This window comes from Oncorhynchus gorbuscha, linkage group LG24 (genome assembly GCF_021184085.1).
Source record: "Oncorhynchus gorbuscha isolate QuinsamMale2020 ecotype Even-year linkage group LG24, OgorEven_v1.0, whole genome shotgun sequence".
NCBI classification, from domain to species: domain Eukaryota; kingdom Metazoa; phylum Chordata; class Actinopteri; order Salmoniformes; family Salmonidae; genus Oncorhynchus; species Oncorhynchus gorbuscha.
In genome coordinates, this window is record NC_060196.1 from 19,036,686 (window position 1) to 19,054,073 (window position 17,388).

Genomic DNA, 17,388 nt, shown 5'->3' on the forward strand with positions numbered 1-17,388 from the left:
TGCTTCCCTTTGTAGTCTCTAATAGTTGGCAGGCCCTGCCACATCCGACGAGCGATGGAGCCAGTGTAGTACGATTCGATCTTAGTCCTGTATTGATGCTTTGCCTGTTTGATGGTTCATCAGACGGCATAGCAGGGTTTCTTATAAGCTTCCAGGTTAGAGTCCCTCTCCTTGAAAGTGGCAGCTCTACCCTTTAGCTCAGTGTTAATGTTGCCAGTAAACAATGGCTTCTGGTTGGGGTATGTACGTACAGTCAATGTGGGGCGACATCCTCCATGCTCTTATTGATAAAGCCAGTGACTGATGTAGTGTACTCTTCAATGCCATCGGAAGCATCCCAGAACATATTCCAGTCTGTGCTAGCGAAACAGTAGTTCAGCATCTGCTTCATCTGACCACTTCTTTATAGACCGAGTCACTGATGCTTCCTGCTTGAATTTTTTGCTTGTAAGCAGGAATTAGGAGGATAGAATTATGGTCAGATTTGTCAAATGGAGTGCGAGGGAGCATTTGTATGCCTCTCTGTGTGTGGAGTAAAGGTGTTGTAGAATGTTTTCCCCTCTGGTTGCACATTTAACATGCTGATAGAAATTATCTCTAGGTAGATAGTGTGGTCTACAACTTATCATGAGATACCATACCTCAGGCTACTCTAACTCAGGCGAGCAAAACCTCAAGACTTCCTTAGATTTCGTGCACCAGCTGTTGTTTACATAAATGCGTAGGCCCCCACCCCGTGTCTTAGCAGAGGCTGCGGCACTTCTCCAGGTGTTCAATATTTTCTGTGTGGGAGAGCTTCAGAAAAGCAAACTAAATCAAACTGAGTGCATATTCTATAGTCATAGTTGATGTGAAATGTCCTAAATATCAGTAGCTAATTTGAATCTGCCATGAATAAGAGAAAATGCCCTTTCCGAGAGCAGCACACGTATACACACTATAGCAAGAGAACAGGGAGGGGGCGAAAAAGTAGTCTGTGTGTCGTTTAGGATTGACATCACATTTATTGTAGCCTGTCACACAATGACTGTGTAATGCAAATGAATGATTACAAAGTGAAAGTTTGCATACTTTCAGCACTGCCAATTTCAGCGTTTCCTCAGAGCACAACCAATAGCCTGCATTGGTCATTGTCCCCAAAAATAACGCAAAGCTACAGTGGGGCAAAAAGTATTTAGTCAGCCACCAATTGTGCAAGTTCTCCCACTTAAAAAGATGAGAGGCCTGTAATTTTCATGATAGGTACACTTCAACTATGACAGACAAAATGAGAAAAAAATCCAGAAAATCACATTGTAGGATTTTTTATGAATTTATTTACAAATTATGGAGGAAACGTGACGCCATCCCTATAGGTGAAGCATGATGGTGGCAGCTTGTTTTTCAGCACCAGGGACTGGGAGACTAGTCAGGATCGTGGGAAAGATGAACGCAGCAAAGTACAGAGAGATCCTTGAGGAAAACTGCTCCAGAGCGCTCAGACTGGGGTGAAGGTTCACCTTCCAACAGGACAACAGCCCTAAGCACACATCCAAGACAAGGCAGGAATGGCTTTGGGACAAGTCTGTGATTGTCCTTTGGTGGCCCAGCCAGAGCCAGGACTGATCGAACGTCTCCGGGGAGACCTGAAAATAGCCTTGCAGCGACTCTCCCTATCCAACCTAACAGAGCTTGAGATGATCTGCAGGGAAGAATGAGAGAAACTCCCCAAATACAGGTGTGCCAAGCTTATAGCGTCATACCCAAGAAGTGTCGTGCCTGTAATCACTGCCAAAGGTGCATCAACAAAGTACTTAGTAAAGGGTCTGAATACTTATGTAATTGTGATATTTCCAGTTTTTTTATACATTTGCTAAAATGTATTTAAAAAAAAGGTTTTGCTTTGTCATTATGGGGAATTGTGTGTAGATTAATGAGGAAAAATATCAATTGAATCCATTTTAGAATAATGCTGTAAGGTAACGAAATGTGTAAAATGTCAAGAGGTCTGAATACTTTTCAAATGCACTGTATGTCTCAAATGTTAATCCATGTTTCAGTGCCAACACCATTTATTTGTTTTGCTCTTGGCAGTGCCCAGCCCTTTTCGGATATTCATGCTAATTAGCCATCTATAATTATTCAGCTCACCGCTTCCAAAAACTTAACAAAGCTAAGTGGGTGTAGCCTATAGTGACACGGCACAACTTTCTGTATTCTAAGAGGACTGGATTGAATTCTTGGACAGCCTCACAACTGACCATCACCCAATTCATACTGCAGATAAGAACCATGCAAGTAGCCTAAGCAGACAAGACAGAAAGGTGAACGCGGTCAGAGACCCACTAATGCAGCAATGCCTCAAGAGTCTGTGCCTGCCTGGCAGGGTTGGTCCAAAAGCCAAATCCCCCGGATGGGTGAGCATAATATACAAGTATTTTCTCAAAGCTACTAATGAGAACCTTGATAACCTCGTACCTAGCTGATGGGAATTCCATTGGAGCACCACCACCCAGGTAGTGGCAATGTTGTCAACACTGGCTGCAGTAACACATGGGGTGGGAGTCACACTAGCCATACAGAGAGAGGGCATATTATTGTGGCCCTGGCGACACAGAATAATCAACAGGTTTGACTGCACAGAGGTGCTTCGGAAGATGGGTTACAACGGGAGACAAGTGTGTGTGTGCTGGGGGAAAGGGAGGTATTCGAGCTCCATCAACTCGGACAAGATATTGGTTAATCAAATCTTCCCATTCCTGCTCAGTTTGGCATGTCTTCTTAAACAGCCAAACTTGATTGACGTTCACACATCAAGTCTTCTCTTGAATTGGGCTTGGGGATGGACAACTGTTGAACATTTGAGTTTCTGGTTGTGTGAGAGTGCATGTGCGTGGGAGTACTGGGGTGAGTGAGTTTATGTTTCCAAATCAAATCAAATCCAATTTTATTTGTCACATACACATGGTTAGCAGATGTTAAATGCGAGTGTAGCGAAATGCTTGTGCTTCTAGTTCCGACAATGCAGTGATAACCAACAAGTAATCTAACTAACAATTCCAAAACTACTGTCTTATACACAGTGTAAGGGGATAAGGAACATGTACATAAGGATATATGAATGAGTGATGGTACAGAGCAGCATACAGTAGATGGTATCGAGTACAGTATATACATATGAGATGAGTGTGTAGACAAAGTAAACAAAGTGGCATAGTTAAAGTGGCTAGTGATACATGTGTTACATAAGGATGCAGTCGATGATGTAGAGTACAGTATATACATATGCATATGAGATGAATAATGTAGGGTAAGTAACATTATATAAGGTAGCATTGTTTAAAGTGGCTAGTGATATATTTACATAATTTCCCATCAATTCCCATTATTAAAATGGCTGGAGTTGGGTCAGTGTCAATGACAGTGTGTTGGCAGCAGCCACTCAATGTTAGTGGTGGCTGTTTAACAGTCTGATGGGCTTGAGATAGAAGCTGTTTTTCAGTCTCTCGGTCCCAGCTTTGATGCACCTGTACTGACCTCGCCTTCTGGATGATAGCGGGGTGAACAGGCAGTGGTTCGGGTGGTTGATGCCCCCGGTGATGCGTTGTGCAGTCCTCACTACCCTCTGGAGAGCCTTACGGTTGAGGGCGGAGCAGTTGCCGTACCAGGCGGTGATACAGCCCGCCAGGATGCTCTCGATTGTGCATCTGTAAAAGTTTGTTAGTGCTTTTGGTGACAAGCCGAATTTCTTCAGCCTCCTGAGGTTGAATAGACAACAATGTAGATTTTCTACTGCCAGTCATTCTTATAGTTAACAATCCTTTGTAGAAGTGCTTGTATTATTATGCATATTATTCGTCAATTGTTGGAATATATGAAAATATGCAAGATGTTTTTAATAATTAGGTGCAGTACAACCTCGGTGAATGTATTATAAATGCTTTTGGCTGCAAAACTGGTTCTGTACTGTAGGTGGCACCATGTGCTCTTTTTAAAGGATGTGGGCTCCTATCTCTCAAAGGTCCTAGGATCCATGTGTACAGGGGTGGTCAGCCAGTCACGGGGACAGCAACCCAACATGGAATGGGGGGAGGTTTTAGGTTTTAAATTTACAAACATATATTATAGTAACTATAATCAAAATGTGTATCTCATTAAGGTAAGTGGAGAAATAGGTATACCTAGTTATGATTGTAATAGCTTTGCAGATAATAACAAATAATTACAGAGGAGGAACTTCTAGATGCAATTAAAGTCCAGGAAAACTCCAGGTCTGGATGGCAATTTTCAATGTACTCAAAGGTCCATTATAAACATGTTTTAACCTTTCTTATAAAAAAATGTAAATTATCAGGTAATCAGCAAGAAGGTCTGCTTTCACTATTATTGAAGCAGGACCCAGGTGGTAAATATAAAGATCCAGTCCACCTAAAAAACTGGAGACCACTTACACTTCAGTGTTTTGATGCCAAAATACAACTTTTACATTACCGTTTAGTTTACCAATACAGTGGTCTGATGGTGAAGTGGACATGCTCTGTATTCATGTCCCAAAATAAATGAATCATCTCACTGCAATACATTTTAATAGAAAGTTAGCCAAATTAGATAAGGTCTTGTTTTTTGTGTAGAAATCCCATTAATTCATTCTTTAGTCATATCCCAGTTTACCTATTTACTTATGGCCCTGCCTACCCCTAATGACAAAAAAATATTCCACCTAATTTGGAACGGCAAGCCAGACAAAATTAAATGGGCCTATTTATATAATTCATATGAATTCGGAGGGCAGAAATGATTAAATATTAAAACTTTATACCTGTCCCTTAAGACTTTAGTCATACAAAAACTATATGTAAATCCGAGCTGGTTCTCGAGCAGACTAGTCATTCATTCAGATTAGAACCCCTCACTTTTGGTTTTTGTAAATGAAATAATCCCCAAAATATCCCTATTTTTAAAACAAGCCATAGAATGCTGGTTGCAATTTCAGTTCAATCAAATCAAATCAAACTTTATTTGTAACATGTGCCGAATACAACAGGTGTAGTAGACCTTACAGTGAAATGCTTACTTACAATCCCTTAAACAACAATGCAGAATTATTAAAATACTTAAGGTGGAGAGGGGGGGGGGGTGCAAATAGTCTGGGTAGCCATTTGATTAGCTGTTCAGGAGTCTTATGGCTTGGGGGTAGAAGCTATTTAGGAGCCTCTTGGACCCTGACCTGGTGCTCCGGTACCGCTTGCTGTGTGGTAGCAGAGAGAACAGTCTATGACTAGGGTGACTGGAGTCTTTGACCATTTTTAGGGCCTTCCTCTGACTGTCATGCAGGTGAAAGAGGACCCAAAAGCGACTTGGCGAAAACAGAGTCTTTAATCCAGTAAAGTAAATACAAACAAAAAACACAACTTTCACTCGAAATGACGAGGACAAACTGGAGACTCGATCTTGAACAGCAGGTGAACAGCAGGTTGCCTCGGGAAGGCACTTGAACCAGACAGACTCAGACACCTGCTCACCACGCAGCATCTGAGGAAAACACGACACGACAGGGCGATACACAAACACAGCACGGTGAATTCTAGACAAGGAACCGACAGGACAGGAACGGAACACAAAGGAAGAAATAGGGACTCTAATCAGGGGAAAGGATCGGGAACAGGTGTGGGAAGACTAAATGATTGATTAGGGGAATAGGAACAGCTGGGAGCAGGAACGGAACGATAGAGAGAAGAGAGAGCGAGAGAGTGAGAGAGGGAGGGGAGAGAGAGGGATAGAAAGAGGGAAAGAACCTAATAAGACCAGCAGAGGGAAACGAATAGAATGGGAAGCACAGGGACAAGACAAGATAATAAATGACAAAACATGACAGTACCCCCACTCACCGAGCGCCTCCTGGCGCACTCGAGGAGGAATCCTGGCGGCAACGGAGGAAATCATCAATGAGTGAACGGTCCAGCACGTCCCGAGACGGAACCCAACTCCTCTCCTCAGGACCGTAACCCTCCCAATCCACTAAGTATTGGTGACCCCGTCCCCGAGAACGCATGTCCATGATCTTATGTACCTTGTAAATAGGTGCGCTCTCGACAAGGACGGGAGGGGGGAGGGAAGACGAACGGGGGTGCGAAGAAAGGGCTTAACACAGGAGACATGGAAGACAGGATGGACGCGACGAAGATGTCGCGGAAGAAGCAGTCGCACAGCGACAGGATTGACGACCTGGGAGACACGGAACGGACCAATGAACCGCGGAGTCAACTTACGAGAAGCTGTCGTAAGAGGAAGGTTGCGAGTGGAAAGCCACACTCTCTGGCCGCAACAATACCTTGGACTCTTAATCCTGCGTTTATTGGCGGCTCTCACAGTCTGTGCCCTGTAACGGCAAAGTGCAGACCTCACCCTCCTCCAGGTGCGCTCACAACGTTGGACAAACGCTTGAGCGGAGGGAACGCTGGACTCGGCAAGCTGGGATGAGAACAGAGGAGGCTGGTAACCCAGACTACTCTGAAACGGAGATAACCCGGTAGCAGACGAAGGAAGCGAATTGTGAGCGTATTCTGCCCAGGGGAGCTGTTCTGCCCAAGACGCAGGGTTTCTGAAAGAAAGGCTGCGTAGTATGCGACCAATCGTCTGATTGGCCCTCTCTGCTTGACCGTTAGACTGGGGATGAAACCCGGAAGAGAGACTGACGGACGCACCAATCAAACGACAGAACTCCCTCCAAAACTGTGACGTGAATTGCGGGCCTCTGTCTGAAACGGCGTCTAACGGGAGGCCATGAATTCTGAATACATTCTCGATAATGATTTGTGCCGTCTCCTTAGCGGAAGGAAGTTTAGCGAGGGGAATGAAATGTGCCGCCTTAGAGAACCTATCGACAACCGTAAGAATCACAGTCTTCCCCGCAGACAAAGGCAGACCGGTAATGAAGTCTAGGGCGATGTGAGACCATGGTCGAGAAGGAATGGGGAGCGGTCTGAGACGACCGGCAGGAGGAGAGTTACCCGACTTAGTCTGCGCGCAGTCCGAACAAGCAGCCACGAAACGGCGCGTGTCACGCTCCTGAGTCGGCCACCAAAAGCGCTGGCGAATAGACGCAAGAGTGCCTCGAACACCGGGATGACCAGCTAACTTGGCAGAGTGAGCCCACTGAAGAACAGCCAGACGAGTGGAAACAGGAACGAAAAGGAGGTTACTAGGACAAGCGCGCGGCGACGCAGTGTGCGTGAGTGCTTGCTTAACCTGTCTTTCAATTCCCCAGACTGTTAACCCGACAACACGCCCATAAGGAAGAATCCCCTCGGGATCAGTAGAAGCCACAGAAGAACTAAACAGACGGGATAAGGCATCAGGCTTGGTGTTCTTGCTACCCGGACGGTAAGAAATCACAAACTCGAAACGAGCGAAAAACAACGCCCAACGAGCTTGACGGGCATTAAGTCGTTTGGCAGAACGGATGTACTCAAGGTTCTTATGGTCTGTCCAAACGACAAAAGGAACGGTCGCCCCCTCCAACCACTGTCGCCATTCGCCTAGGGCTAAGCGGATGGCGAGCAGTTCACGGTTACCCACATCATAGTTGCGCTCAGATGGCGACAGGCGATGAGAAAAATAAGCGCAAGGATGAACCTTATCGTCAGACTGGAAGCGCTGGGATAGAATGGCTCCCACGCCTACCTCTGAAGCGTCAACCTCGACAATGAATTGTCTAGTGACGTCAGGAGTAACGAGGATAGGAGCGGACGTAAAACGTTCTTTTAGAAGATCAAAAGCTCCCTGGGCGGAACCGGACCACTTAAAACACGTCTTGACAGAAGTAAGAGCTGTGAGAGGGGCAGCAACTTGACCGAAATTACGAATGAAACGCCGATAGAAATTAGCGAAACCTAAAAAGCGCTGCAACTCGACACGTGACCTTGGAACGGGCCAATCACTGACAGCTTGGACCTTAGCGGAATCCATCTGAATGCCTTCAGCGGAAATAACGGAACCGAGAAAAGTAACGGAGGAGACATGAAAAGAGCACTTCTCAGACTTTACGTAGAGACAATTCTCTAAAAGGCGCTGTAGAACACGTCGAACGTGCTGAACATGAATCTCGAGTGACGGAGAAAAAATCAGGATATCGTCAAGATAGACAAAAACAAAGATGTTCAGCATGTCTCTCAGAACATCATTAACTAATGCCTGAAAAACAGCTGGCGCATTGGCGAGACCAAACGGCAGAACCCGGTACTCAAAATGCCCTAACGGAGTGTTAAACGCCGTTTTCCACTCGTCCCCCTCTCTGATGCGCACGAGATGGTAAGCGTTACGAAGGTCCAACTTAGTAAAGCACCTGGCTCCCTGCAGAATCTCGAAGGCTGATGACATAAGGGGAAGCGGATAACGATTCTTAACCGTTATGTCATTCAGCCCTCGATAATCCACGCAGGGGCGCAGAGTACCGTCCTTCTTCTTAACAAAAAGAACCCCGCCCCGGCCGGAGAGGAAGAAGGCACTATGGTACCGGCGTCAAGAGACACAGACAAATAATCCTCGAGAGCCTTACGTTCGGGAGCCGACAGAGAGTATAGTCTACCCCGAGGAGGAGTGGTCCCCGGAAGGAGATCAATACTACAATCATACGACCGGTGAGGAGGAAGGGAGTTGGCTCGGGACCGACTGAAGACCGTGCGCAGATCATGATATTCCTCCGGCACTCCTGTCAAATCGCCAGGTTCCTCCTGAGAAGTAGGGACAGAAGAAACGGGAGGGATGGCAGACATTAAACACTTCACATGACAAGAAACGTTCCAGGATAGGATAGAATTACTAGACCAATTAATAGAAGGATTATGACATACTAGCCAGGGATGACCCAAAACAACAGGTGTAAACGGTGAACGAAAAATCAAAAAAGAAATAGTCTCACTGTGGTTACCAGATACTGTGAGGGTTAAAGGTAGTGTCTCAAATCTGATACTGGGAAGATGACTACCATCTAAGGCGAACATGGGCGTAGGCTTCTCTAACTCTCTGAAAGGAATGTCATGTTTCCGAACCCATGCTTCGTCCATGAAACAACCCTCAGCCCCAGAGTCTATCAAGGCACTACATGTAGCACCCGAACCGGTCCAGCGTAGATGGACCGACAAAGTAGTACAGGATCTTGATGGAGAGACTTGAGTAGTTGCGCTCACCTGTAGCCCTCCGCTTACAGATGAGCTCTGGCTTTTACTGGACATGAATTAACAAAATGTCCAGCAACTCCGCAATAGAGGCACAGGCGGTTGGTGATCCTCCGTTCCCTCTCCTTAGTCGAGATGCGAATCCCTCCCAGCTGCATGGGCTCAGACTCTGAGCCAGAGGAGGGAGATGGTTGCGATGCGGAGCAGGGAAACACCGTTGATGCGAGCTCTCTTCCACGAGCCCGGTGACGAAGATCTACCCGTCGTTCTATGCGGATGGTGAGAGCAATCAAAGAGTCCACATCTGAAGGAACCTCCCGGGAGAGAATCTCATCCTTAACCACTGCGTGGAGTCCTTCCAGAAAACGAGCGAGCAGCGCCGGCTCGTTCCACTCACTAGAGGCAGCAAGAGTGCGAAACTCAATAGAATAATCCGTTATGGACCGTTCACCTTGGCATAAGGAAGCCAGGGCCCTAGAAGCCTCCCTACCAAAAACTGAACGGTCAAAAACCCGAATCATCTCCTCTTTAAAGTTCTGGAACTTGTTAGAGCAATCAGCCCTTGCCTCCCAGATAGCTGTGCCCCATTCTCGAGCCCGGCCAGTAAGGAGTGAAATGACGTAAGCAACCCGAGCTCTCTCTCTAGAGTATGTGTTGGGTTGGAGAGAGAACACAATCTCACACTGCGTGAGAAAGGAGCGGCACTCAGTGGGCTGCCCGGAGTAGCAAGGTGGGTTATTAACCCTAGGTTCTGGAGGCTCGGCAGGCCAGGAAGTAACAGGTGGCACGAGACGTAGACTCTGGAACTGTCCAGAGAGGTCGGAAACCTGAGCGGCCAGGTTCTCCACGGCATGGCGAGCAGCAGACAATTCCTGCTCGTGTCTGCCGAGCATGGCTCCTTGGATCTCGACGGCAGTGTAACGAGCGTCTGAAGTCGCTGGGTCCATTCCTTGGTCGGTTCCTTCTGTCATGCAGGTGAAAGAGGACCCAAAAGCGACTTGGCGAAAACAGAGTCTTTAATCCAGTAAAGTAAATACAAACAAAAAACACAACTTTCACTCGAAATGACGAGGACAAACTGGAGACTAGATCTTGAACAGCAGGTGAACAGCAGGTTGCCTCGGGAAGGCACTTGAACCAGACAGACTCAGACACCTGCTCACCACGCAGCATCTGAGGAAAACACGACACGACAGGGCGATACACAAACACAGCACGGTGAATTCTAGACAAGGAACCGACAGGACAGGAACGGAACACAAAGGAAGAAATAGGGACTCTAATCAGGGGAAAGGATCGGGAACAGGTGTGGGAAGACTAAATGATTGATTAGGGGAATAGGAACAGCTGGGAGCAGGAACGGAACGATAGAGAGAAGAGAGAGCGAGAGAGTGAGAGAGGGAGGGGGAGAGAGAGGGATAGAAAGAGGGAAAGAACCTAATAAGACCAGCAGAGGGAAACGAATAGAATGGGAAGCACAGGGACAAGACAAGATAATAAATGACAAAACATGACACTGACACCGGCTAGTATAGAGGTCCTGGTTGGCAGGAAGCTTGGTACCTGTGATGCACTGGGCCGTACGCACTACCCTCTGTAGTGCCTTGCTGTCGGAGGCCGAGCAGTTGCCATACCAAGCAGTGATGTAAACACTCAGGATACTATCGATGGTGAAGCTGTAAAACCTTTTGAGGATCTGAGGACCCATGCCAAATGTTTTCAGTCTACTGAGGGGGAATAGGTTTCACGACTGTCGTGGTGTGCTTGGTCCATGTTAGTTTGTTGTTGATGTGGACGCCAAGGAACTTGAAGCTCTCAACCTGCTCCACTACAGCCTCGTCGATGAGAATGGGGGCGTGCTCAGTCCTCCTTTTCCTGTACTCCACAATCATCTTCTTTGTCTTGATCACGTTGAGGGAGAGGTTGTTGTCCTTGCACCACATGGCCAGGTCTCTGACCTCCCTATAGACTGTCTCATCATTGTCAGTGATCAGGCTGTTGACACTGTTGTGTCATCAACAAACTTAATGATGGTGTTGAAGTCGTGTAGTCATGAGTGAACAAGGAATACAGGAGGGGACTGAGCACGCACCCCTTAGGGGCCCCCGTGTTGAGGATCAGCATGGTGGATGTGTTGTTACCTACCCTCACTACCTGGGGGTAGCCCGTCAGGAAGTCCAGGATCGAGTTGCAGAGGGAGGTGTTTAGTCCCAGGGTCCTTAGCTTAGTGATGAGCTTTGAGGGCACTATGGTGTTGAACGCTGAGCTTTAGTCAATGAATATCATTCTCACATAGGTGTTCCTTTTGTCCAAGTGTGAAGGGCAGTGTGGAGTGCAATAGAGATTGCATCATCTGTGGATCTGTTGTTGCAGTTTGCAAATTGGAGTGGGTCTAGGATTTCTGGGATAATGATGTTGATGTGAGCCTTAACCAGCCTTTCAAAGCATTTCATGGCTACAGACATGAGTGCTACGGGTCGGTAGTCATTTAGGCAGGTTACCTTAGTGTTCTTGGGCACAGGAACTATGGTGGTCTGCTTGAACCATGTTGGTATTACAGACGCAGACAGGGAAAGGATGAAAATGTCAGTGAAGAATCTTGCCAGTTGGTCAGCGCATGCTCAGAGTACACATCCTGATTATCCGTCTGGCCCTGCGTCTTTGTGAATAATGACCTGTTTAAAGGTCTTACTCACATCGACTGCGGAGAACGTGATCACGCAGTCGTCCAGAACAGCTGATGCTCTCATGCATGTTTCAGTGTTATTTGCCTCGAAGTGAGCATAGTCATCTGGTAGCCTTGTGTCACTGGGCAGCCCTTGGCTGTGCTTCCCTTTGTAGTCTCTAATAGTTGGCACGCCCTGCCACATCCGACGAGCGATGGAGCCAGTGTAGTACGATTCGATCTTAGTCCTGTATTGATGCTTTGCCTGTTTGATGGTTCATCAGACGGCATAGCAGGGTTTCTTATAAGCTTCCAGGTTAGAGTCCCTCTCCTTGAAAGTGGCAGCTCTACCCTTTAGCTCAGTGTTAATGTTGCCAGTAAACAATGGCTTCTGGTTGGGGTATGTACGTACAGTCAATGTGGGGGCGACATCCTCCATGCTCTTATTGATAAAGCCAGTGACTGATGTAGTGTACTCTTCAATGCCATCGGAAGCATCCCAGAACATATTCCAGTCTGTGCTAGCGAAACAGTAGTTCAGCATCTGCTTCATCTGACCACTTCTTTATAGACCGAGTCACTGATGCTTCCTGCTTGAATTTTTTGCTTGTAAGCAGGAATTAGGAGGATAGAATTATGGTCAGATTTGTCAAATGGAGTGCGAGGGAGCATTTGTATGCCTCTCTGTGTGTGGAGTAAAGGTGTTGTAGAATGTTTTCCCCTCTGGTTGCACATTTAACATGCTGATAGAAATTATCTCTAGGTAGATAGTGTGGTCTACAACTTATCATGAGATACCATACCTCAGGCTACTCTAACTCAGGCGAGCAAAACCTCAAGACTTCCTTAGATTTCGTGCACCAGCTGTTGTTTACATAAATGCGTAGGCCCCCACCCCGTGTCTTAGCAGAGGCTGCGGCACTTCTCCAGGTGTTCAATATTTTCTGTGTGGGAGAGCTTCAGAAAAGCAAACTAAATCAAACTGAGTGCATATTCTATAGTCATAGTTGATGTGAAATGTCCTAAATATCAGTAGCTAATTTGAATCTGCCATGAATAAGAGAAAATGCCCTTTCCGAGAGCAGCACACGTATACACACTATAGCAAGAGAACAGGGAGGGGGCGAAAAAGTAGTCTGTGTGTCGTTTAGGATTGACATCACATTTATTGTAGCCTGTCACACAATGACTGTGTAATGCAAATGAATGATTACAAAGTGAAAGTTTGCATACTTTCAGCACTGCCAATTTCAGCGTTGCCTCAGAGCACAACCAATAGCCTGCATTGGTCATTGTCCCCAAAAATAACGCAAAGCTACAGTGGGGCAAAAAAGTATTTAGTCAGCCACCAATTGTGCAAGTTCTCCCACTTAAAAAGATGAGAGGCCTGTAATTTTCATGATAGGTACACTTCAACTATGACAGACAAAATGAGAAAAAAAATCCAGAAAATCACATTGTAGGATTTTTTATGAATTTATTTACAAATTATGGAGGAAACGTGACGCCATCCCTATAGGTGAAGCATGATGGTGGCAGCTTGTTTTTCAGCACCAGGGACTGGGAGACTAGTCAGGATCGTGGGAAAGATGAACGCAGCAAAGTACAGAGAGATCCTTGAGGAAAACTGCTCCAGAGCGCTCAGACTGGGGTGAAGGTTCACCTTCCAACAGGACAACAGCCCTAAGCACACATCCAAGACAAGGCAGGAATGGCTTTGGGACAAGTCTGTGATTGTCCTTTGGTGGCCCAGCCAGAGCCAGGACTGATCGAACGTCTCCGGGGAGACCTGAAAATAGCCTTGCAGCGACTCTCCCTATCCAACCTAACAGAGCTTGAGATGATCTGCAGGGAAGAATGAGAGAAACTCCCCAAATACAGGTGTGCCAAGCTTATAGCGTCATACCCAAGAAGTGTCGTGCCTGTAATCACTGCCAAAGGTGCATCAACAAAGTACTTAGTAAAGGGTCTGAATACTTATGTAATTGTGATATTTCCAGTTTTTTTATACATTTGCTAAAATGTATTTAAAAAAAAGGTTTTGCTTTGTCATTATGGGGAATTGTGTGTAGATTAATGAGGAAAAATATCAATTGAATCCATTTTAGAATAATGCTGTAAGGTAACGAAATGTGTAAAATGTCAAGAGGTCTGAATACTTTCCAAATGCACTGTATGTCTCAAATGTTAATCCATGTTTCAGTGCCAACACCATTTATTTGTTTTGCTCTTGGCAGTGCCCAGCCCTTTTCGGATATTCATGCTAATTAGCCATCTATAATTATTCAGCTCACCGCTTCCAAAAACTTAACAAAGCTAAGTGGGTGTAGCCTATAGTGACACGGCACAACTTTCTGTATTCTAAGAGGACTGGATTGAATTCTTGGACAGCCTCACAACTGACCATCACCCAATTCATACTGCAGATAAGAACCATGCAAGTAGCCTAAGCAGACAAGACAGAAAGGTGAACGCGGTCAGAGACCCACTAATGCAGCAATGCCTCAAGAGTCTGTGCCTGCCTGGCAGGGTTGGTCCAAAAGCCAAATCCCCGGATGGGTGAGCATAATATACAAGTATTTTCTCAAAGCTACTAATGAGAACCTTGATAACCTCGTACCTAGCTGATGGGAATTCCATTGGAGCACCACCACCCAGGTAGTGGCAATGTTGTCAACACTGGCTGCAGTAACACATGGGGTGGGAGTCACACTAGCCATACAGAGAGGGCATATTATTGTGGCCCTGGCAACACAGAATAATCAACAGGTTTGACTGCACAGAGGTGCTTCGGAAGATGGGTTACAACGGGAGACAAGTGTGTGTGTGCTGGGGGAAAGGGAGGTATTCGAGCTCCATCAACTCGGACAAGATATTGGTTAATCAAATCTTCCCATTCCTGCTCAGTTTGGCATGTCTTCTTAAACAGCCAAACTTGATTGACGTTCACACATCAAGTCTTCTCTTGAATTGGGCTTGGGGATGGACAACTGTTGAACATTTGAGTTTCTGGTTGTGTGAGAGTGCATGTGCGTGGGAGTACTGGGGTGAGTGAGTTTATGTTTCCAAATCAAATCAAATCCAATTTTATTTGTCACATACACATGGTTAGCAGATGTTAAATGCGAGTGTAGCGAAATGCTTGTGCTTCTAGTTCCGACAATGCAGTGATAACCAACAAGTAATCTAACTAACAATTCCAAAACTACTGTCTTATACACAGTGTAAGGGGATAAGGAACATGTACATAAGGATATATGAATGAGTGATGGTACAGAGCAGCATACAGTAGATGGTATCGAGTACAGTATATACATATGAGATGAGTGTGTAGACAAAGTAAACAAAGTGGCATAGTTAAAGTGGCTAGTGATACATGTGTTACATAAGGATGCAGTCGATGATGTAGAGTACAGTATATACATATACATATGAGATGAATAATGTAGGGTAAGTAACATTATATAAGGTAGCATTGTTTAAAGTGGCTAGTGATATATTTACATCATTTCCCATCAATTCCCATTATTAAAATGGCTGGAGTTGGGTCAGTGTCAATGACAGTGTGTTGGCAGCAGCCACTCAATGTTAGTGGTGGCTGTTTAACAGTCTGATGGGCTTGAGATAGAAGCTGTTTTTCAGTCTCTCGGTCCCAGCTTTGATGCACCTGTACTGACCTCGCCTTCTGGATGATAGCGGGGTGAACAGGCAGTGGTTCGGGTGGTTGATGCCCCCGGTGATGCGTTGTGCAGTCCTCACTACCCTCTGGAGAGCCTTACGGTTGAGGGCGGAGCAGTTGCCGTACCAGGCGGTGATACAGCCCGCCAGGATGCTCTCGATTGTGCATCTGTAAAAGTTTGTTAGTGCTTTTGGTGACAAGCCGAATTTCTTCAGCCTCCTGAGGTTGAATAGACAACAATGTAGATTTTCTACTGCCAGTCATTCTTATAGTTAACAATCCTTTGTAGAAGTGCTTGTATTATTATGCATATTATTCGTCAATTGTTGGAATATATGAAAATATGCAAGATGTTTTTAATAATTAGGTGCAGTACAACCTCGGTGAATGTATTATAAATGCTTTTGGCTGCAAAACTGGTTCTGTACTGTAGGTGGCACCATGTGCTCTTTTTAAAGGATGTGGGCTCCTATCTCTCAAAGGTCCTAGGATCCATGTGTACAGGGGTGGTCAGCCAGTCACGGGGACAGCAACCCAACATGGAATGGGGGGAGGTTTTAGGTTTTAAATTTACAAACATATATTATAGTAACTATAATCAAAATGTGTATCTCATTAAGGTAAGTGGAGAAATAGGTATACCTAGTTATGATTGTAATAGCTTTGCAGATAATAACAAATAATTACAGAGGAGGAACTTCTAGATGCAATTAAAGTCCAGGAAAACTCCAGGTCTGGATGGCAATTTTCAATGTACTCAAAGGTCCATTATAAACATGTTTTAACCTTTCCTATAAAAAAATGTAAATTATCAGGTAATCAGCAAGAAGGTCTGGTTTCACTATTATTGAAGCAGGACCCAGGTGGTAAATATAAAGATCCAGTCCACCTAAAAAACTGGAGACCACTTACACTTCAGTGTTTTGATGCCAAAATACAACTTTTACATTACCGTTTAGTTTACCAATACAGTGGTCTGATGGTGAAGTGGACATGCTCTGTATTCATGTCCCAAAATAAATGAATCATCTCACTGCAATACATTTTAATAGAAAGTTAGCCAAATTAGATAAGGTCTTGTTTTTTGTGTAGAAATCCCATTAATTCATTCTTTAGTCATATCCCAGTTTACCTATTTACTTATGGCCCTGCCTACCCCTAATGACAAAAAAATATTCCACTTAATTTGGAACGGCAAGCCAGACAAAATTAAATGGGCCTATTTATATCATTCATATGAATTCAGAGGGCAGAAATGATTAAATATTAAAACTTTATACCTGTCCCTTAAGGCTTTAGTCATACAAAAACTATATGTAAATCCGAGCTGGTTCTCGAGCAGACTAGTCATTCATTCAGATTAGAACCCCTCGCTTTTGGTTTTTGTAAATTAAATAATCCCCAAAATATCCCTATTTTTAAAACAAGCCATAGAATGCTGGTTGCAATTTCAGTTCAATCAAATCAAATCAAATTTTATTTGTAACATGTGCCGAATACAACAGGTGTAGTAGACCTTACAGTGAAATGCTTACTTACAATCCCTTAAACAACAATGCAGAATTATTAAAATACTTAAGGTGGAGAGGGGGGGGGGTGCATATAGTCTGGGTAGCCATTTGATTAGCTGTTCAGGAGTCTTATGGCTTGGGGGTAGAAGCTATTTAGGAGCCTCTTGGACCCTGACCTGGTGCTCCGGTACCGCTTGCTGTGTGGTAGCAGAGAGAACAGTCTATGACTAGGGTGACTGGAGTCTTTGACCATTTTTAGGGCCTTCCTCTGACACCGGCTAGTATAGAGGTCCTGGTTGGCAGGAAGCTTGGTACCTGTGATGCACTGGGCCGTACGCACTACCCTCTGTAGTGCCTTGCTGTCGGAGGCCGAGCAGT